Here is a 22,370-nt window from a genome sequence, read left to right on the forward strand (position 1 = left end):
TTTGCTGGTAAACAGCAGCATGAATGCAGAGTGCACCAGTTTGATTGTACATGTCTGAGCCCAGCCTAGTGTAATCACACCAGTTTGATCGCATGTGCAAAAGATTTAACAAAGTGTTTCTTGTGTGGTGAATTGCTGTTGTTGGGTTACATCAATGGGTCTGTTTGATTGCCACACCCTTTAGGCTTCTGTCCATTAATCGAGTCCCATTCTGGAGGTGTATATAAAGGCAATAACATGCCACCAGGTGTTTCTTCACTGTCAGATGATCGCCCTTTCTGGTACTGCGCTGTCCTGTATTTGAAGTATGGTTTGCTAGGCGTTTTGTTTAACTCACTTTTGCTTATATGCATATTGCAGTAAACTTGCCTGTGCAATTAGTGCCTGTTTGGGGGACCTATTTGTGCTGCAAATTTGCCTAGTGTCACCTTTGTCTGCCGTTGCGTACACCTGTGCTAAAGAGTTGATTTGCATTGTGTGTCTTTTGCTGACTGATACTTCCCACCTAGGTATGTATGACCTGGTGGCTGATTCTGGATACGCTACCACCTGTTACCCTTATACACTCACCTAAAGGATTATTAGGAACACCATACTAATACTGTGTTTGACCCCCTTTCGCCTTCAGAACTACCTTAATTCTACGTGGCATTGATTCAACAAGGTGCTGAAAGCATTCTTTAGAAATGTTGGCCCATATTGATAGGATAGCATCTTGCAGTTGATGGAGATTTGTGGGATGCACATCCAGGGCACGAAGCTCCCGTTCCACCACATCCCAAAGATGCTCTATTGGGTTGAGATCTGGTGACTGTGGGGGCCATTTTAGTGCAGTGAACTCACTGTCATGTTCAAGAAACCAATTTGAAATGATTCGAGCTTTGTGACATGGTGCATTATCCTGCTGGAAGTAGCCATCAGAGGATGGGTACATGGTGGCCATAAAGGGATGGACATGGTCAGAAACAATGCTCAGGTAGGCTGTAGCATTTAAACGATGCCCAATTGGCACTAAGGGGCCTAAAGTGTGCCAAGAAAACATCCCCCACACCATTACACCACCACCACCAGCCTGCACAGTGGTAACAAGGCATGATGGATCCATGTTCTCATTCTGTTTACGCCAAATTCTGACTCTACCATCTGAATGTCTCAACAAAAATCGAGACTCATCAGACCAGGCAACATTTTTCCAGTCTTCTACTGTCCAATTTTGGTGAGCTCTTGCAAATTGTAGCCTCTTTTTCCTATTTGTAGTGGAGATGAGTGGTACCCGGTGGGGTCTCCTGCTGTTGTAGCCCATCCGCCTCAAGGTTGTGCGTGTTGTGGCTTCACAAATGCTTTGCTGCATACCTTGGTTGTAACGAGTGGTTATTTCAGGCAAAGTTGCTATTCTATCAGCTTGAATCAGTCGGCCCATTCTCCTCTGACCTCTAGCATCAACAAGACATTTTCGCCCACAGGACTGCCGCATACTGGATGTTTTTCCCTTTTCACACCATTCTTTGTAAACCCTAGAAATGGTTGTGCATGAAAATCCCAGTAACTGAGCAGATTGTGAAATACTCAGACCGGCCCGTCTGGCACCAACAACCATGCCATGCTCAAAATTGCTTAAATCACCTTTCTTTCCCATTCTGACATTCAGTTTGGAGTTCAGGAGATTGTCTTGACCAGGACCACACCCCTAAATGCATTGAAGCAACTGCCATGTGATTGGTTGATTCGATAATTGCATTAATGAGAAATTGAACAGGTGTTCCTAATAATCCTTTAGGTGAGTGTAGATTGTAATCTTATATCAGAGGGGGTCAGACTCATTGTTGTGGTGTGCCTAATAGTCACTGGAGTCTGTTATTCCCAGGTTTGAGTGTTTTTTTCTTCTTTATTTCTTTTTGTTTGTTGTTGTATTGTTAAAACTTTATTTTCTTTATATGCTTTGATTGTAGGGCCGGTTATAAGTCATTGTTTTGATATTTTCTTAAATTGTTACTCGCATTGGTTTTGGTATTTTATTTGGCTCCTTTCTGAATGTAATTTTTCTTCTGTCTTCTTTTAATGATGGTTTGTATTTTCTTTTCATTTACAGGAGCTGGGGGCCCAGAGTAGGCAGGCTAGCTGTCCCCGTGGTGGTGATTCTCCTTTTCTCAGAGTGCTGTGTGAAGTTCTTTGCAGGTGACTCCACTGGAGTGTGTGTGTGTGTGTGTTTGTGTGTGCTTTAGTGCACGTGTGGGTACTTATTATTGTGGGTATCATTGAAGCCCTGAGCTAGCTTGCCTTGCTACTGGTAAGCCCCAGCTCAGTGTTGGTTTGTTTTGTGTAATTGGTTAGTAAAATAGCAAATTTTTGGGATGATGGTTGCTCTTATTGGATTTGACACTGATGGTTTGCATTTCATCTAGTTTTATCTATTTATTGTGATTTAATTAAGATATATATTTGATTATAAAATATCCATGTCACATGGTTTTTGGGGAGAAATTTGAACCTCTGTGCCCTTTTTGGGTATTTCCCTGGGTATATATACCAGGGTGCCATAGTCAATTATTTTAAAAGTAGAACATCCCCAGAGGTGTATTGAATGAGCACTTTTTGAACTCCTTTAACCACTGTCTCACCACACTTGGACAAAGTTTATCCATCATTTACAGATAAATAAGAGTCCCACTATGGGATTGCACAGTCTGGGTATTGTGTCCAAGTATAAAATTTGATCATCTATCAAGTGGTACCCTGGCAAAGGATTCAGCTATTTCAGTTCCGACCAGGGGTTTGTTCCCATACAACTACTGCTTAACCACCATAGTATGATCCATCTAGGAATTACGGCTTTCAGGAAACACCAAATAGTTCAAATATGTTGTCAACTATTGAACTTGCAACCATAGTTAGCTAATGTTGCTTTTGGGAATTGCACCCCAGTTAGATTCTTACACAGAATATTAGAAGATTCATGAATATTTTCACATCTCAAGAACCGCTCATATTTGACAGTATTGACATTTACAGTAGATGATGTCAGTGTGTTGATATAGTAGGTTTTAGTTTCTATCCAAACATATGGAAGATTGTCTGTACCAATATGACAGAAAAGTGCCCTCCTAGTAGCTATGCATGTTTTTCAACTCATGAATGCATAATGACAACAGTTCATTCAAATACTGAATTGTGTAAATATAGCTTGTACTGTACTGGTAATTCTCCTGATCAAAATGATATCAGCAGGGCTGGACAGGGAGTAGGCTAAAAATTGGCCCTTTGGGACCCCACTCTGCTCTCGATGCAGAAAGTTGTGCATCCATGATATGCTGTGTGGTTTAATTGGGTAGCACAGTTTCGTCACACTTTGAGTATTTTGTATGGCCCACTACTCAACCGGCCCACTGAGAAACGTCCTGGTGCTCCCGATGGCCAATCCATCCCTGGATACCAACATTGACATTATGAAAGACAAGTCTTTAGGACTGTTTGTTTTTTTTTTTACTTTTAACAACATTAATTTAAGGATTTCATGGGTTTTTGCCTTGTCTTCAAGGACAGTAGTGGTCAGCAAATGTCTGAGAGTATGATGGGCAGAAGACAACAAGGTGACAATGAATAGTAAGAGTGTAAATATCCATGTTTTCTTCAAAGCCAAACAAACAGGAACTGGAACTAGACGTCAAGTTCAGTCCCCTTTTAAAATCAGCCATTTTTACAAAAGCGAAATTGGTATAGAGAAAGTTACAAAACATCTATAAAATCCAGTATTACTTGGCCTGGTCTCAGACTCCTCTTTTATACCTCAATTTCTCAGAAGATATAAGATCTTGGCTTTCATCTCTTCTCTTTTTGTGTTCATTACAGACATGAAAGTGCTTCAGTTTTGTTCCCCTCAGCAGCTCTCTGATGCAAAAATTACATACAGCAGCCCTCTGGATTGAAAATCCTCCTCCATTGTCCGGTGAAGAGTATTGTGGGCTTGTTTCAGCCCTTTTGCAGAATCATTACCAAAAGTCATTATTCTGGATAAAGCTTCATAATGTTGCTTTTATTTTTATAAAAATGAAGGGTAATTATGCTTCAACAATGGTTGTTAATTTTAAATGTCAAGCTTTTAAACACTGAACTTTAAGGGCTAAGTTTAGAGTTAGGATTAGGGGATACAAAATATATCACATCTGCACAATATATACTGTATATAAAAAGAAAGCAATGGTAAGTACTAACCATGGTAGAAACAACTGTGCATGTACATATATATATTTCTTGGACAAAATCTCACAAACCTCCCTTTGGGGACATCCAGGGACTTCCTCAGTTGGAAAATCAATTCATAAATGCAGCAAATAATGTTTTTGACATATAAGTGTTATTTAAGGGTAAAGGTGTAAGTTAGGACAGAGGTTCTAAACCAAGGAGGTGACAAGTAGCTAAAATAAATTAAAAATTTATATTAAAATAATCTTACTTTTTAAAAATGCCATAAATAGCTGAAAATCAAAATGTTGGTCTCCAACATATAAACTGATGGTGGGGGCCATCAAATATTGTCTTTGACAATGGGGGGTCTTGGTGCCATAAAGGTTGAGAACCACTGGGTTAGGGGAAGTCTATAGTTTATTTTGTATATTTTTAAAACAATATAAGTCTGTATGTATGTGTGTGTGTGTGTGTGTGATTTTCCCATGTTATTTATTTACGTGGTATGTGCAGTAGGACGTAACGGCTGTGGAATTTTCAAGTCACTGAAAAGTGCCTCTCTGCTCGTTATTGACAAATCTTTTCCTTCCTGCAAACTGTCTCTCTCTTTCTGACTCTCCTTCCTTCTCTCTCTTTAAAAAACATGCGTTGAACAGTGAATGTGGGGGCAGGTAATGTGCTCTCATCTTTCTCACGAGAACAGAAGACAGAGACAGATCGAACTGAGCCCACGCAGAAGTATTATATCAGACAAAGTTAAAATGCACTTGCTTGCACAGCTCAGAAGTGCTACTACTAAGTCCCTTGAGTAAGAGATTGTCAGACATTTATCTTCACCCACCAGTTCACCTAAATTAAGTTATTACTGCTGGTTGAGATATTTTGCATCACTATACCTGAAAATTCACTGATGTCATGCATTAGGCTGCATTTCATTATTTGGGTGTTATCTTGTTCTGTGTCATGATTATGAAATTTTGGCTTGTGTTGGATGGAACCCTTTTAAAAAGACTAGCTAGGTTTATTTATGCTGGTAAAGTAAACTGGAACTTACTTAAGGGTAAGAAGTATTTCCAATACATCTACATCTGAAGCATGAAGAAATATGCATCTATTCCAGACTGATTACACTCTTTTGCTGTGGAAATCATTCTGTGCTTACTGAAATTGGAATCACTACCCACAATGGCCAAAGATGGAATTGTTGTTAAATGTGTATGAGCACGTGCAATCTTCAGTTTCCAAGTGAATTGTCCAAAGAGTGGCACCAAAGAAATTAGTTGTATTTTTAGTTAAATAGTAAATAATGTAATACATTGAACAGGAATAAATACAGTATTTTAGTAACAATATGCCCTGACCCAAACCCCAAATCAAACCTTACCGTCAGTAAAGTAAAAATGTAAAAATGCAACCTCTGAATCACACACACCATACATTAGACGTGGACGGTCCCTAGGTTATTTTGTGTTCATGATATTCATAAATACAGATAGTCCAACCAGATCTCATGAGAAGTCATTATAGTTGGCGAAATCGTATGATTGCATATAAATTCTAGACGTGCAAATACCAGGTTATGTGATATGTAAAAGCTAAAGTTTAGCGTGTCAGACGTTGTGTACTTGCTTATTAATTTTATGCCCTCGCCCAAACCCCATATGTAAATCTAACTATAGAGTACAGTCTGTAAGGATGATTTGAAGTGTAAAGAGCATGTTTTGATGGAAGAAAGTAATTGTCACTGTTAGAAGACAAGAGAGAGAGACACCTGATTGGCTGTTGCAAAAGTTGTACGAATTCATACGAACCAACTCATATGATTTCATACGTTAGCTAACTCTGTACGATTTCTCCATAAGAGTGTGTTGGCTAGTCATAGACATGAACTTGTATTTCACCATGAAAGGAAACTAACATAAAAACTGTCTGACATTTAAAAGATGAGTCTGTAGAACCTACTATAAACTCTGAAAGTAAAGACAGCCTGATAAAATCGGGACAGTATGGATTTTACATGCCATATACTGCATCCCGACGGGTTCCTCGTGTGCCTTGATGTTTTTGTCATGGCCATCTGGTCAAACGATCTCTACTAAATCTGAGGCATGAAAGATGATGCATTTATTACATTTAAAACTTGAAAGTAATAAGAGATTTATCAATAGAAGTAGTCAATCCATGGTCTTGTACTTTTGTGGATCCTGCCCATGGACTTTGTGAGACATAAGTTTGTCAGCAAAATGGGAAAAATGTGCGTTAATGTGTCCATTGTTAAGTATTTATAAAGGGTTAATTAATGACTAATAATTCATTAAAAATGCATTCAAAATTATTGACAAGTGGTTATAACAACATGCATACAAAGGCTGACTTTCAAGCAATACCTTCCAAATAATGAGCCATTTTACATTACATGTTATAAAGACATAATAACACATACTCAGCGTTAGTTACCTATGAAAATATACCTTAATGTAAAGAGGACACTTGTGAAGCATGTAATAAGGAGTCGCCAACCATTTCATTATGGTTTACTGATAATCAGACTATATTATATTAAATACATATGCTGTGAATGAGCATAAAGACCTGAAAAGTGTTTTTGAGAGGACGTTTGGTAACTAGGACTCAGTTAAGTGACTCAAGTGAGTCAAGGCATTTCTATTATTAATATAAAAAGTTTACTGTAGCAAAATAACGTAATCTCTAATTTTAATTTCACTATAATAGCCTATTTTTGCTGCATCGTGACATAAATAATCAATTATGGCATTTTATGTTTTTGATTAATATGTATGAATAAGTGCATTATCAAACATTTATGACATGTGAGTTAACATGCTCACAATTTGGCAAGTTTTTCATGAAAGTTGCCCAGTTAATTAATGTTATAATAACTGTATATAAATGATTTATAATGTGTTTATGAATTAGACTTGTTAGTCATTAATTAATCCCTTTATAAACCCTTAACAAACAGAGCATTTTGTGAGTTACACAAAAAGGGATGTAATAAACAGAATTGTCCCACTGAGCAATGCAGAGCTGTGCTCTTTTAGCATCTAAATACACTGAAACTATGAAAGAAGCATACATATCCATGCACTCCACAAGAAACAGCATGTTAGACAAACTAAAGAGCATGCTTTGTAAAAGCTTTAGAAATTTAACATGGTCTGCATGGCTCATTGTAAAACTCATTCTAATTATGCTTTGTTATTACAGTCTATTTGAAGAGGACTGTCAGCAGCAGGTGTGAAAAGCAAGTAGAACATGATGAAACAGATGACAGCACTAGGTCTACATGCCCAAGAGATCAGGCGGCCAGATGGTGAATTGTGACTGAACTCCATTTGGAAGCTGTAAGCATGTGTGCTTGGGTTCTGTGTGTGTTCACACCATTGTTTCAGTAGGGAGGTCCTTTTCACTATCACACCACTCTGTGATTTGGACACATTAGATGAGGGAGAAGAACCTGTCAGCTGTAAGTTTTCATCTAATGCATCTTTTTAACGCAATCCAGAGCCAGACAGAATCTAAAGGATTGCTTGAACTAAAATGCCCTATTTCACCCCTCTTAACTCCACAGTGAAATCCTGCTTTTACATGAATAGTTAACACAAAAACGTTGGCGCTGTAGTCTTAGTCTTCCGGAGCATAAAGATATTGTGTAATGCCATTAGTCCTCACATGTCTTGTGAATTAACGTCACTTGATTTAAGAGCTACAGCAGAGGGGAATACTATCAGTAAATAACTGCTGCAGTTCTAATCTTTTCCTCAAACACAAACCTATGGAATAGCTTTAGAAGACTTTAGTAGGTCCCCCTCTTGCCGCCAAAATAGCACCAACCCGCATCTCAGAATGGCATTCTGAGATGCTTTTCTAGTCACCACAATCGTATAGAGCGTTTATCGTAGACTTTGTCAGTCTAAACCAGTCTGGCCATTCTCCATTGACCTCTCTCATCAACAATTGTTAGGCAACAATTAATTACAATAATAACTATAAAACCAGCAATGATAATGCTGATAATAATGATAATAACAATAATGGTATCTGAGTAAATTTTAATTATGAATTTTATTGAATTCATTAATTTGCTCAACACCAAGGTGTGGTGATGGAGAGCAAGTCTGTGTGAGAAATCACCTCTAACAGCTGTTTTGTGTTTGCAGTGAGAGCAGAGAGTAATTTAAAGGGCGATCCAGACCGCCAGAGGAGAGAGAGAGCCGACCCTGCACTTGTGTGTGTGTGTGTGTGTTGGCATAATTTACAAAAAATTATTATTGTGTGTGAAAATAAAGATACCTTTTGAGTTTGACTCGCCGTCTCCAGCTTCCTTCTTGATGTAGTGAAAGAACCTTGTCACACAAGGTTTGGTAGCAAACCTCAGAAAACTTCTCGGGTTATGACTATAACCCGTGTTCCCTGAGAAGGGAACGAGACACTGCGTGGTTGAAAACAACTCTTTGGGGAACGCTCCTTAGCGTGCGCCTCTGAATTATGAATGAAACTATTCCAATCTTGATTGGTGTTGCGTCATGATGTAACATGTGACGGCATAACCGGATGCATAAAAGTGACGCCGGCACACAAACACATTAGCCTAGCGATGAAGCAAGCCGCTCTCAGGCATTGAGGGGCGTGGCAGGACGACGCAGTGTCTCGTTCCCTTCTCAGGGAACAAGGGTTATAGTCATAACCCGAGACGTTCCCTTCTGAGGGAACTCGCACTGCGTCGTTGAAAACGACTCTTTGGGGAACGAATGCCCACTAGGCCACGCGCCGGAAAAAGGCCTGCCCTAGAGTGAAACTGAACTCAGGCACTCAGCTAGGACGAGAGCACACGTGCGCCAGGCGTACTAGGGAGGTGCAGAAAACCTGATGAAAGTGTGCGGGGTAGCCCAACCGGCTGCCTCACAGATCTCCTGGAGGGGCACTCCCGATAAGAGAGCCCTAGAGGACGCCATGCCTCTAGTTGAATGAGCCCTTATGGCCAAAGGTGAAGGCAAATTGCGCACCTTGTAGGCCGAGATAATAGCCTGAACAATCCAATTACTAATGGTTTGTTTCGAAGCAGGGAGCCCCTTCTTAGGTGACCCAAAACACACTAACAGTTGGTCCGACCTCCTCCAAGAAGAGGACCTCTCAAGGTAACGCTCAAAGCTCTGACAGGGCAGAGCAAATGGAGCCTCTCTTCTTCTGCCGACACATGAGGTGGAGGATGAATGCCTGCAGGACCGTGAGACCGTGCCGTGTTAGAAGGCACCTTAGGCACAAAGCCAGGTCTCGGGTGCAGAATGGCTTTAACTCCGCCAGGGGCAAACTCCAAGCAAGCTGGTGTTACTGCCAGGGCTTGAAGATCTCCCACCTTCTTTAGAGAGGTAATAGCTAAGAGAAAAGCCATCTTGAACGTCAGGTCCTTGGGCGAGGCCGACTGAAGGGGTTCGAAGGGGGCCAGGGATAACCCTTCGAGAACCACCGCCAGGTCCCAGGCAGGAACCCTGGACCTGGTTGTCGGTCTCATCCTCCATGTACCACGGAGAAAGCGAATGACCAGCTGGTGCCTCCCCAGAGGCCCAGCACTCAATGGTGCATGGAAAGCCGCAATGGCAGCCACGTACACCTTAAGTGTGGAAGGGGAGAGACCCGCAGAGAAACGATCTTGAAGAAACTCCAGAACTGAAGCCACCGGGCAGTTAACTGGATCTACTTCATGTTCTCTACACCAAGTGGAGAACACATTCCACTTGAGGCCATATAATCTCCTAGTAGACGGAGCCCTAGAGTTAAGTAAAGTTTCAACCACCCCCGCTGATAGACCAGCATTTAGGTACTGAACCACCTCAGGTGCCAGACCCACAGTTTCCACAGCTCTGGACGAGGGTGGAAAACTGTGCCCCCTGCCTGAGACAACAAATCCCTCCTCAGAGGAATCTGCCATGGCGGCGCTATCAGGAGTGAAATTATGTCTGAGAACCATACTCGGGCCGGCCACATCGGGGCAACCAGAAGTAGACTGATGCCCTCTTGGCGGACCCTTTCCAGGACTCCCGGGAGCAGAGCGATCGGGGGAAATGCGTACAGGCCAAGCCTCGGCCAAGCCTGTACCATGGCGTCCAACCCCAGTGGGGCTGGATGTGAGAGGGAGAACCAAAGTGGACAGTGGGACGTCTCTCGAGACGCGAATAGATCCACTTCCGATGGTCCGAATTTGTCCCAAATCAACTTCACCACCTCTGGATGAAGTCTCCATTCCCCGGGCCTCAGCCCCTGCCTCGACAGGATGTCTGCTCCCTGATTCTGAACCCCCGGAATATACATTGCTCTGATAGACAGTATTTTCCCTTGGGACCAAAGAATTATTTGATGCGCCAGTCTGCACAGAGGGCGCGATCTGAGTCCCCCTTGTTGGTTCAGATAAGCTACCACTGATGTATTGTCCGAACGTACTAGGACATGGTAACCTTAGATGTCTGGAAGGAAGCTCCTCAGAGCCCTGAAGAGCCCTCCGAGGTTCTACCACCTTGGTAGGACCTCCTTCCTGAAGCTTCTACTAAGGGAACCACGGCACGGTGTGCGTTCGCTGGAAATTGTTGTGGCACGAAGCGTCAGAGACGGTGGGAAACCGACACCGATTTCCTGAGGACGCCGCTGCGAGAACAACCTCGGTTGCTCTGCAGCGGGGGGGAACTCTGTGGTGCGAGGAGCTGACTGATGGCTGGGGCTGATCTGCTTGCCCTACTCGATTTAGACTTACCTTACGGGGGAGGCATCAAGCAGAAAAGATCTAAACTTTTCCTTTATCCCCGATAAATTCAGCCACAGATGCCTCTCTGTGGCCACCATAGCTGCCATAGAGCGGCCAATAGCCATTGAATGCAGGCATGAACCAGCCCGACCTGCCGCCATGTAAGCCCTACTTATTAAAGCAGATGTATCTCTGCAGGGCTTACTAGGCAGCGCCGGGGTTTTAGCCCATATCCCGTGCCCCCAAAACATCGTCTGTAATCACCACACTGGGGCTGGAGACACGGGACGAATGCGGCTTACCCCACGATCTCAAGATATTATTTTTTTTTTTTTGTGGAGATCGGGGAAAAACGGCAAACCCCGGTGCTGAGGTTGTGATCTGTGCCGCAGGAAACGCTCGTCTAATTTGTCTTTCAACTTGCGTTTCCTGCTCATTTTGTGGCCAGCTGATATCAAGTCTGGCCACGGCACGCATCACAACCTCAATCAGCTCCTCATAAGCTTGGTCGAAAACTGGCGTGCTTGACTCACGGTCGTCCGCATCAATGCTGAGCATATCCACTTCCTCGGAAGCAGAGAGCATTGGGACCTGATCGTGGGCAGAAGAAGCCGCGACGCGGGCTTCTGCACCACTCACAGTAGGCTCGGGATCCTCAAACGAAGAATGAGAAAGTGCCGCAGCAGTCTCATTCTCATCTGCAAGATCCCGCTGCGAACCCCACGATCTCAACCGCCGCGCTGCCTCAACAGACGCGGGACCAGATCCGTGGGGAACGCGAGCCTGACCGTGATCATCAAAGCATGCCAACCAGGAGCGCAGCACTCTCATGGGTAGTGCTTCACAACTTTCACAGGCAGATCCCTCGAGAGCTGCCTGTGCGTGCTGCGCTCCCAAACAATTCACACATAAAACTTCTTGAACTGTTGGGTGGCCATAATATTTTTAAATCAGACAAACAACACCAAATAAGACAAACAGTACACATAGAGCGCTTGCTGAAGAGCGAAAGCTAATGTGTTTGTGTGCCGGCGTCACTTTTATGCATCCGGTTATGCCGTCACATGTTACGTCATGACGCAACACCAATCAAGATTGGAATAGTTTCATTCATAATTCAGAGGCGCACGCTAAGGAGCGTTCCCCAAAGAGTCGTTTTCAACGATGCAGTGCGAGTTCCCTCGGAAGGGAACTATTTACAAAACCAACAACATTACTAACTTTCTTGAAAGCTACATTTTATTTAAAAAATTGTTTTTACTTTCTCTATGTCTCAAGGGGCAATTTGTGACATACAAAGCAAATAAGAAATGAAAAATGCTATTTCTGAAGCAACTATGTAAACTTGTGTTGCTTCTGTGACACTTTCGGCTCACGTATCAACTTGCGTGCTCTTCAGTACTTGTACCCTGGTCCTTTGTATCACAAATGCAACACACTACCACATGAGCTAATGCGCAAGTTGAACACACTTAAATAAGCTTGTAAATGTAGTTGTTATGTAATGCAAAGGTTGTAATTATTCATACGCTATATTAAAAGTGTTTATATGTTATAAGATAGCATTGAGTGAGGAACGGAGTGAAAGGTAAGTGTTTATGAACTAACGTTTTACTTGTGATTTGAGTGAAAGGAGATAAAACAAATTGTTGTTTTAGTGCCTCTAGTGTTCATTCCACCAAGAAACCGTGTTTTTACACCCCTGGTCATTTCAGTCTTGACAGTCCTGGTCTTCTTGCATTACATGGAAAAGAAAGGCCAGGTTAATTAAAAAAAAGAGTATAATTTTGTGTTCCACAGAAGGAAGAACGTCATACAGGTTTGTAAATGGCAAGATAATTTTCATTTTGGGGGGAACTATTTCTTTAATTGAGACTTCTGAAGCCTAATTTTAAAGTGCTTTCAAATTTTCTCTCAGCAGAGCCAAAAAAGTCCAAACATGTTTTCTCAGATGTTATGATCATTGGTGAAAAGTGAACCTTATATACTGAGCATTCCACTGGTTGACTATCTATTTTTCTTTGTGCAGAAAACCATAAAGCAGAAATGAAAATTAATAAATTAAAGAAAAGGAGTTCTCACATTACCATCATCTCCTGTAAACCATATGGGAACACTTTACTTTGGGCATTTTGGACACCTTAGTGACTCTTAAAAATGAAAGAAACTAATTGCATTATAACAAAATTTCAAATTAAGTGGCATTTGTTAAGTTGAGCTATAGTCTTGTTTCCACAGGGGGGCAATAGAGTTTGGGGGAGACGAGAGAGGATGTATGAGGAAGTGTCTTGGAGTGAAGTTAGTTGGTTTGGTTGATGGAAATAAAAGGTTCAGACGAAAAACTTTTGTGATTCATCATTTGGAGTTAACAGCATTTGCAAATAACTAACATGTTTGCAAAAAGTTTTGGTCCTTATGTAAGGCTCCGTTTTCAACTGCAAAATTAAATGAGTTTAAAATAAGTGGTGATACTATATCCCAAATAGCAGAGATTAATTCAGGGGGAATTCCGTCAATTCCTGGAGATTTTTTCTTTGGCATAGAGTCCAAGGCCAACTTCAATTCTTCAAGCGACAAGGGACAGTCTAACATCTTCTGATGATGTTTAGCAATTTTAGGAAGATGAAGCTGTTGAAGAATGGATGTATGTTGCTGGTAACTTGAAGAGTTCGAAGTGTATAATTGTTCGTAGTAAGTTTTAAAAGTCTGGTTTATATCTTTGGGTTGGGTGCATAAAGTGTCTTCATTCTTTATAGCGTGTATGACTGCTCTAGATTCCATCTGGTTGATTTGTAATGCTAATAATTTACTAGGTCTCTCACCGTTGAAATAATAAGACTGCCTTGTTCGATGCATAATAAATTCAGCTCTGTGCATGAGTAATCTTTTTAGCTCATATTTAATTGCACAAAGTTCTTTCTCCTTCCGTTGACAATACTTGTTTTTAAGGTCATTTTCCAACATCTGAATCTGTTCTTCCAACTCATTTATGTGGCTATTTCTAGATTTTTGACGAAAAGAAGTGAAAGAAATACATTTCCCTCTAATAAAGCATTTCGTCACCTCCCATAAGGATTGCGGGTTGTTTGAAGAACCCCTGTTCAACTCAATAAACTCAACTAAGGAGGTGCGTAATTGTGATATAAATTCTTGGTCATGAAGTAAGGATGTGTTAAATCTCCAAAGTTTACGTCCAGAGGGAGCGGAAAATGGGAAAAGACATAAAGTTACCGGGGAATGATCTGAAAGAAGAAGGGGTAATATATCAGCGTTGTCAATAAATGGAATATAGACAGGAGATACGAGCAGATAATCAATGCGTGAGTATGATTTGTGGCGAGCTGAAAAGAATGTATAGTCTTTGGCGCTATCATTCTTTAGTCGCCATATGTCACAGACATTGACCTGTTTTATAAAATCATTAAACAACTTTGAGGGGGTTAGGTCAGAGTGAGATATTTGGGACCTATCAAGTAAGGGATTATGCACAGCATTGAAGTCACCACCTATCACAAGATAGTAGTCACCAAAACTTAGTATCATACGAACAAGCTGTTGATAGAACTCACTATCATTTTCATTAGGAGCATAAACTGAAACAAAAGCGCATTTAATATTGGACCATGTACCGAGTGTACAAGTAATACAAACTTCTGTATCACTCTTTGAACAGTGAATGGAAAAGGGAAGGCGCCGAGCAACCAATATCAAAACCCCCTTAGTTTTCTTAGTAGACGAAGAAAAAGAAACAAATTTATAGTGCCTATTCTGAAAACGATGTACGTCACAAGCTTTCAAATGACTCTCCTGTATTAATACAACCGATGCTTGCTTAGTTCGTAAATAATCCAAGCATTTAGTTCTCTTAATGGTGCCGTTTAAACCATTAACGTTCCAAGATACTACTTTAAGAGCCATAGATAATTAATAATAAGTTACCTCCCTTTGAATATATAACAAACAAATATGGACTTACATGGAAAAATCATGGCATCTGAAACTCTAAAGGAACAACAACTAGAACCGGATAAGAGGGCAGAAAGCAGAGAGTTAGAACGAACTCTCCTGCCTGCCAAAACAGAAATCTCTTCTAGATACGTGGCCAGCATAACAGTCGATCACTCGAGTCGACTCGGCATCACCGTTCACCAATGAAGAGTTCGGCACAATCGCGGCGTTAGTAGAACTTTTAAATCCTTTCCTAGAGGTTACGGACTGTCGGAGTCCGTTAACATACCCGCAGGTGTGTCATCAGATACGGGTAGATGCGTAGCGAATGCCTGTTGCTGGGCAGCATACGATTCCACTTCAGCCGACGTTTTGAGAAAAGAGGTTGATCCGTGATGCATCACTTTGATCGTAGAGGGATAAATCATGAAGGATGTGATCCCAAGTTGCGTGAGTTTTTTCTTAGATTGGTTCTGTTATGAACGAGCAGCAAAGGCAGACGAGGAGATGCAGATCCAGTTGCAGTTCAACTTTATTACATAAACAAACAGGCAAAACACAAAGGAAAACCCTCAATGGGGAAATAAACATTACATAGAAAACACGGGCAGGGAACATACACCAGGCTAACAACATTCAACGAACGACAAGGAGTGAACAAAAAGCAGGGCTTAAATACACAGTGAGTGATGACAGAATGAGACACAGGTGAAAACAATGAACAAAATGGCAGTGATGATGGCAGGTGGATTCTGGGAAGTGTAGTTCTAAACAATGACAAGTGAGACAGTGGAGCTAAACAAGGGACAAAAGTGAAAACTATGGAATGCAAAGGTGACAAAAATGGCAGACAGAGGGCAACAGTGAAACAAGACAAGGAATTCCTAACATAGCCCCCTCAAGGATCGGATTCCAGACGATCAACATAAAACAAAACAAAAAATGTCCATTGACTGGGGGAGCTTGTGGTGGGCAGACAGACCAAGGGGGCAACGACGGGCAGACAGGCAGTCCAGGGGGCAACGAAGGGTAGACAGGAAGTCCAAGGGGGCACAAAGGGCAGGCAGGAAGTCCAAGGGGGCACAGAAGGCAGGCAGGAAGTCCAAGGGGGCACAAAGGGCAGGCAGGAAGTCCAAGGGGGCACAGATGGCAGGCAGGAAGTCCAAGGGGGCACAGATGGCAGGCAGGAAGTTCAAGGGGGCACAGATGGCAAGGACAGGTTCAGGTGGTCTGGGAGCTGGCCACCGGGCAAGGACCGGTTCAGGAGCCCTGGGGGGAGGCCACAGGACGGGAACAGGGTCAGGAGGCCTGCGAGGAGGCCACAGGACAGGGACTGGGTCAGGAGGCCTGGGAAGAGGCCACAGGACAGGGTCAGGAGGCCACAGGACAGGGACTGGGTCAGGAGGCCTGGGAGGAGGCCACAGGACAGGGACTGGGTCAGGAGGCCTGGGAAGAGGCCACAGGACAGGGACTGGGTCAGGAGGCCAGGGAAGAGGCCACAGGACAGGGACTGGGTGAGGAGGCCTGGGAGGAGGCCATAGGACAGGGACTGGGTCAGGAGGCCTGGGAGGAGGCCACAGGACGGGAACAGGGTCAGAAGGTCTGGGAGGAGGCCACAGGTCAGGGACTGGGTCAGGACCCCTGGGAGGAGGCCCTAAATGCGGTGACCTGGAAGGCTCTGGCGGCAGAGCCATAGGAGGCTCTAGAGGCGGAGCCGCAGGAGGCTCGGGAGGCGGAGCCGCAGGAGGCTCAGGAGGCTTTGAGGGCGGAGCCGTAGGAGGCTCTGGAGGCGGAGCTGAGGGAGGCTCTGGAGGCTCAGAGGCCTCAGGGGGTGGAGCCGTGGGGGGCTCAGGAGGCAGAGCCGAGGGAGGAGGAACCATGGAAAGCTCGGGAGGCTCAGGGGGCGGAGCCGCAGGAGGCTCGGGAGGCGGAGCCGAGGGAGGAGGAACCATGGAAAGCTCAGGAGGCTCAGGGGGCGGAGCCATGGGAGGCTCAGGGGGCAGAGCAGAGGGAGGTTCGAGAGGCGGAGCCCTGGGAATCTCAGGAGGAGGAGCCCTGGCAGACTCGAGAGACTTGGGAGGCGGAGCCCTAGGAGGCTTGGGAGGGGCCCTGGGTGGCTCGGGAGACTTGAGAGGCGGAGCCCTGGAAGGCTCGAGAGGCTTGAGAGGCGGAGCCCTGGGAGGTTCAAGAGACTTGAGGGGTGGAGCCCTGGGAGGCTCGAGAGGCTTGAGGAGTGGAGCCCTGGGAGGCTCGAGAGGCTTGAGGGGTGGAGCCTTGGGAGGCTCGAGAGGCTTGAGGGGTGGAGCCCTGGGAGGCTCGGGAGACTTGAGAGGCGGAGCCCTGGGAGGCTCGGGAGACTTGAGAGGCGGAGCCCTGGAAGGCTCAAGAGGAGCCCTGGAAGACTCGAGAGGCGGAGCCCTGGGAGGCTCGAGAGGCGAAGCTCTGGAAAGCTCGGAAGGCGGAGCTCTGGAAAGCTCGGAAGGCGGAGCTCTGGAAAGCTCGGGAGACTCGGAAGGCAGAGCTCTGTAAAGCTCGGGAGGCTCGGAAGGCGGAGCTCTAGGAAGCTCGGGAGGCGGAGCTCTGGAAAGCTCAGGAGGCTCGGAAGGCGGAGCTCTGGAAAGCTCGGGAGGCGGAGCTCTGGAAAGCTCGGGAGGCGGAGCTCTGGAAAGCTCAGGAAGCTCGGAAGGCGGAGCTCTGGAAAGCTCAGGAAGCTCGGAAGGCGGAGCTCTGGAAAGCTCAGGAAGCTCGGAAGGCGGAGCTCTGGAAAGCTCGGGAGGCGGAGCTCTGGGAAGCTCAGGAGGCTCGAGGGGCGTAGGCTCTAGGACGGGCATGACCATTGGCACTGGCTTTTGGTCAGTCCTGGCTATTGGCGTTGGCCCGGGAACGGTCGAGGCTACAGGCGCTGGCTCAGGGACGGTCGAGGCTACAGGCGCTGGCTCAGGGACGGTCGAGGCTACAGGCGCTGGCTCAGGGACGGTCGAGGCTACAGGCGCTGGCTCAGGGACGGTCGAGGCTACAGGCGCTGGCTCAGGGACCTCTGAGGCGACAGGCACTGGCTCACTGACCTCTGAGGCGACAGGCACTGGCTCACTGACTGTGGTATGCGCTGGCTTGGGTTCGCTGACTGTGGCTGACGAAGGCTCTGGCTCGCAGACCGGGGCAAGCGAGGGCTCTGGCTCGCTGACCGTAGCTGGCGTGGGCTCTGGCTCGCTGGCCGTGGCAGGCGTGGGCTCTGGCTCGCTGGCCGTGGCAGGCGTGGGCTGGGGAGCAGAAGCCTTTCCTCTTCTCCTCCTCCGCCGGGCAGACGAAGTGGACCGTGCAGGCTCACTGACCAAGGCAGGCGTGAAGGTATGAACCACGGGCGAGTGGAGGGTTATTACTGTGGGAGGAGTGGCAGAGTTCTCCTCGATGGCGCTCACAGTTAACGGCGAACCGCAGGCCAGCAGAGTCTCTCCACCGAACGCGTGGAGCGCCCAGCCGCGGCTGCCTGTGGCAACCGCTCCTAAGCGCGGGTGCAGATTGCGCCTGAAGAAGACCACCAGAGAGGAGTCCGGAAATCCGAGATACCCGCCAGCTTAAGGAAGTCGCGGATGTGGTCCTCTATAGGGCGGTCCTCTTGCTTCAAGCAGAGCAGGTGGAAGTTTGCTCGCTGAACCGCTGGATCCATAGTGTGGTCGCTCGCTCTGTTATGAACGAGCAGCGAAGGCAGACGAGGAGATGCAGATCCAGTTGCAGTTCAACTTTATTACATAAACAAACAGGCAAAACACAAAGGAAAACCCTCAATGGGGAAATAAACATTACATAGAAAACACGGACAGGGAACACACACCAGGCTAACAACATTCAACGAACGACAAGGAGTGAGCAAAAAGCAGGGCTTAAATACACAGTGAGTGATGACAGAATGAGACACAGGTGAAAACAATGAACAAAATGGCAGTGATGATGGCAGGTGGATTCTGGGAAGTGTAGTTCTAAACAATGACAAGTGAGACAGTGGAGCTAAACAAGGGACAAAAGTGAAAACTATGGAATGCAAAGGTGACAAAAATGGCAGACAGTGGGCAACAGTGAAACAAGACAAGGAATTCCTAACAGGTTCATCTCGCGTCTTTTCATGGCGGTTTGATTGCTGTAATCGGGGAAGAAAAGAAGCGAGCTACTCCTGTGTAAAATTTGACCCACCGATCGAGCTCCTTTAAGGATCGCGTTTCTGTCCTGAAAGCGTAGCAATTTGAAGATCAGTGTTCGCGGGCCTTTTCTGTTGCTGTCCCCTGCGTAAATGCGATGTGCCCTTTCTATCTCTATCGGTCTATCTTTAAGAGAGGGAATCCACAGTGGCAATTGAGTTTGCATGAAGCCCACAGCGTCGCTCCCCTCTTCCCCTTCTTTAAGACCAACAAGGCGAATATTGCATTGACGACTCTTGTCTTCCAGCCTTGCCATCTTGTCTTGAAGCATATCTACAGCCAACTTAACTGCAGCCGAATCTTGCTTAACTTTCCGAACTGCCGTCTGAATATTGTCAAAACTGTTGCTAATTATTTTCATTTCTTTCTCAAGGGAACCAATTCTTTCTGCGATCGGTTGAAATTCCTCCTTAAATATTTCTCGCACGACACCAAGCTGTAGTTTCAACTCTTCGGCCACCATGACACGCATTGCGTCGTTATCAGGATCCTTCAGCCGTTTTTTCTCCGGAGAGGCTGGTAAAAGGTGACGTTTAGCCATCACCACTGGTAACAAACCTATTTGCTGCGATAGAGCATGGTTTAAGCTTATTGATCCTTTGACATGTAATTGGGTAGCCAATCACCTTGTGTGTGTCTCTCTCTCTCTTTTGTACAACATTTAAATAGCTCAGATTTGCAGATCCGGTTTTACTGCAGATCACTGTGAGAATATTTTTCAGAAACCCACCTACACCCCAGCTTCACTGGTCTAGAACTGCTACATGGTGATTTCTCAATGAAGCATGTCTTGTGTTTTATATAACTGTGCAGCAGCAGCATGTCCATATGCTTTACTCAGTATGTCTGTGTATATTTGTTCTAGAAGTAGCACGTCTCCATGCTTGCTCTGCAGCAGCAGCATTGCAGATCTAGTCTGCCAAAAACAATATCCAATCAATATGTCATACCCACATTAACATGTCAAGCCTTTCCGATAGGTCACATGACTGAACTACATTTTTGAAAACTGGAGTTTTATATATCGGATTCTACTTTTCGCAGCAGTTTACTGATGCAATAGAAATAGAAGCACTACAATAACTGTGCATTTTTTTCACTTTCACACAAATCACAAGAACACTGGCTGATTATGACTTTATAAAAAATGGTTGCTCTATTGCTCACACACTGCTATGTTATGATATTCAAACACTTTAATGCATTTTAACACTTGTTTTACAGACCCACCTACATTTACACACTTATTCCAACATGATTAGCTTGCACGGTAGCTCACCTGATAGACTTTTGACTCAGAGGACCGAGGCTCATGCCCAGCCAAACATGTATGCTGACACTTGAGCTGAACTCTTACAAAACATTTTTGTAAGAGGAAAGTTTTTTTTCCAAAAAAAATTTTTCTTATGGAAAGTGTCATAGAAGTGACAGGAAATGACATGGTTGCTTCAGAAAATTTCCTTTTCATGTCACATTTGCTTTTAGAAAACTATCGGTTAGGTTTAGGGAAAGATGTCTGTTTTGTTTATCTCTAATGTGCTTTTAGGTCACTATTGGTTAGATTTCGATTCAAGTTTTAGTATAGGGAGGTATGTTCGTCTCATTAAACCCTCCAACTAACATTTACCTTTAAAACTTTGTCTGATTATGATGACATTTTCATGAGATAAGGCTGGTCGAAATCCATATTCAACAGATACATTTAGTTAAAACACATGAAACACAAATGTTTACACTCCTAAATCTGTAGATACTCCTCTCAGTTTATTCTGACAGTAGTGTCTCTTTATTAGTTCAAAAGGATTCAGTGGCTAGAGGAATGCTGTGTGGTTTGAGAGCTATCGCATATCCAGGCCTTCAACAGAATTTAAGAGACAGATTAAAACACTGTAGTCACCTTTTCTTTACTCATTTGTTTATTCATGTAAAGCAGTAATGATCCAGCAATTAGACATAATTAGAGATTACATGAAGAGTGTGGTTGAATCTAAGAAATAATAATCTATAGGATATTATTCAACACAGTCTACTTATTGTATGTTTTGAATGTGGACTGATTTTGGAACCATTAGAGTCAGCCTAGAGTTAGATGGCCTAAAATATTTACTTGTAGTACCCTGTAATATTTTAGGTTATTATACAATTATATTCTACCCTATATTTAATGATACTTTTGTTGTATTTTCAAAATACAGTGTAATGTCTTAATTAAAAATATATATTTTTGTATTTAATTTGGCATTGGCATTTCTACTGTAATCTGAGCCTCCAACCAGATTAATGTAGTAACAATCAATTGATCTTTAAAACAGTGAACAATTCAAATAACTATTCTAAAGCTATTTGTAGTACCCTAAATCCAACAGATGAACAGGATATAAGCACACTGCATTTCAGATGTCCTAACTTAAAAAAAATACACCATGAAAAATACACCATCTCTAAGGAAAAGCTTTGATCCTTGCCATTGATGGTGCCTTGCTGTTTTGACATGGGTGGAATTGTTATGTTTAATAGTGTGAGGTCTAACTACACAAATACCAGTTTCATACAAACCAGCTGTGTGTATTGATTCACACCATCTTTAAACAAAGTGTTTGGCCAACAATCAATCCCTTGTCGTTCCAGTTTTATTTTCCGTGCCTTGTTTTATTTATGTGCCGTGTTAATTTTCGCTATGCTGTAGTGTTCTGAATTTAGGATAGCATCAAATAATGCAATTAGGATTATGGTTATATTATGTATTTATACTGTATGGATATTTCGTGCTTGAAATAAATGTACAGTAGCTGTCCCAGAGTTAATGTCATAGAAGCCTAAAACCTAAGCTTATCTAAAACATTAACACAGTTGTTTTGCTGCCTTGAATGCACTGCTATTTGTACTATCTGTATAAATGTCATCAATTACCCAAACCTTGAATTGGTAATTGACAAACAAATTGACAAGGATAGTAACATATAGGATTATCCGTACACACTGTCCTTCTCTGCACTTGTTCTCATTAGCATGCTTCAACACTGTCAAATGAGTGAGGCTAACCTTGAGGCCTCAAGGCTAATGTTCTTAGTGACAGTGATTGTAACAGCTTATTTAAAACAGCCATGACAAGCCAACCTGCAGCCAAAGACCCTCATCTCATTTACAGGCTGGATGTGCCACAGTCTACATCCCTCAATCAGTCACCTGTCAGAGGAAATTACTGGCCTGTCAGCCACCCTGTTGGATGTCAGCATGGATCTCATACTGGAGGTAGCCGGCCTTTTGCAGGAGTGATTCTGCTTGTGAAC

This window comes from Xyrauchen texanus, chromosome 28 (assembly GCF_025860055.1).
Source record: "Xyrauchen texanus isolate HMW12.3.18 chromosome 28, RBS_HiC_50CHRs, whole genome shotgun sequence".
NCBI lineage: Eukaryota > Metazoa > Chordata > Actinopteri > Cypriniformes > Catostomidae > Xyrauchen > Xyrauchen texanus.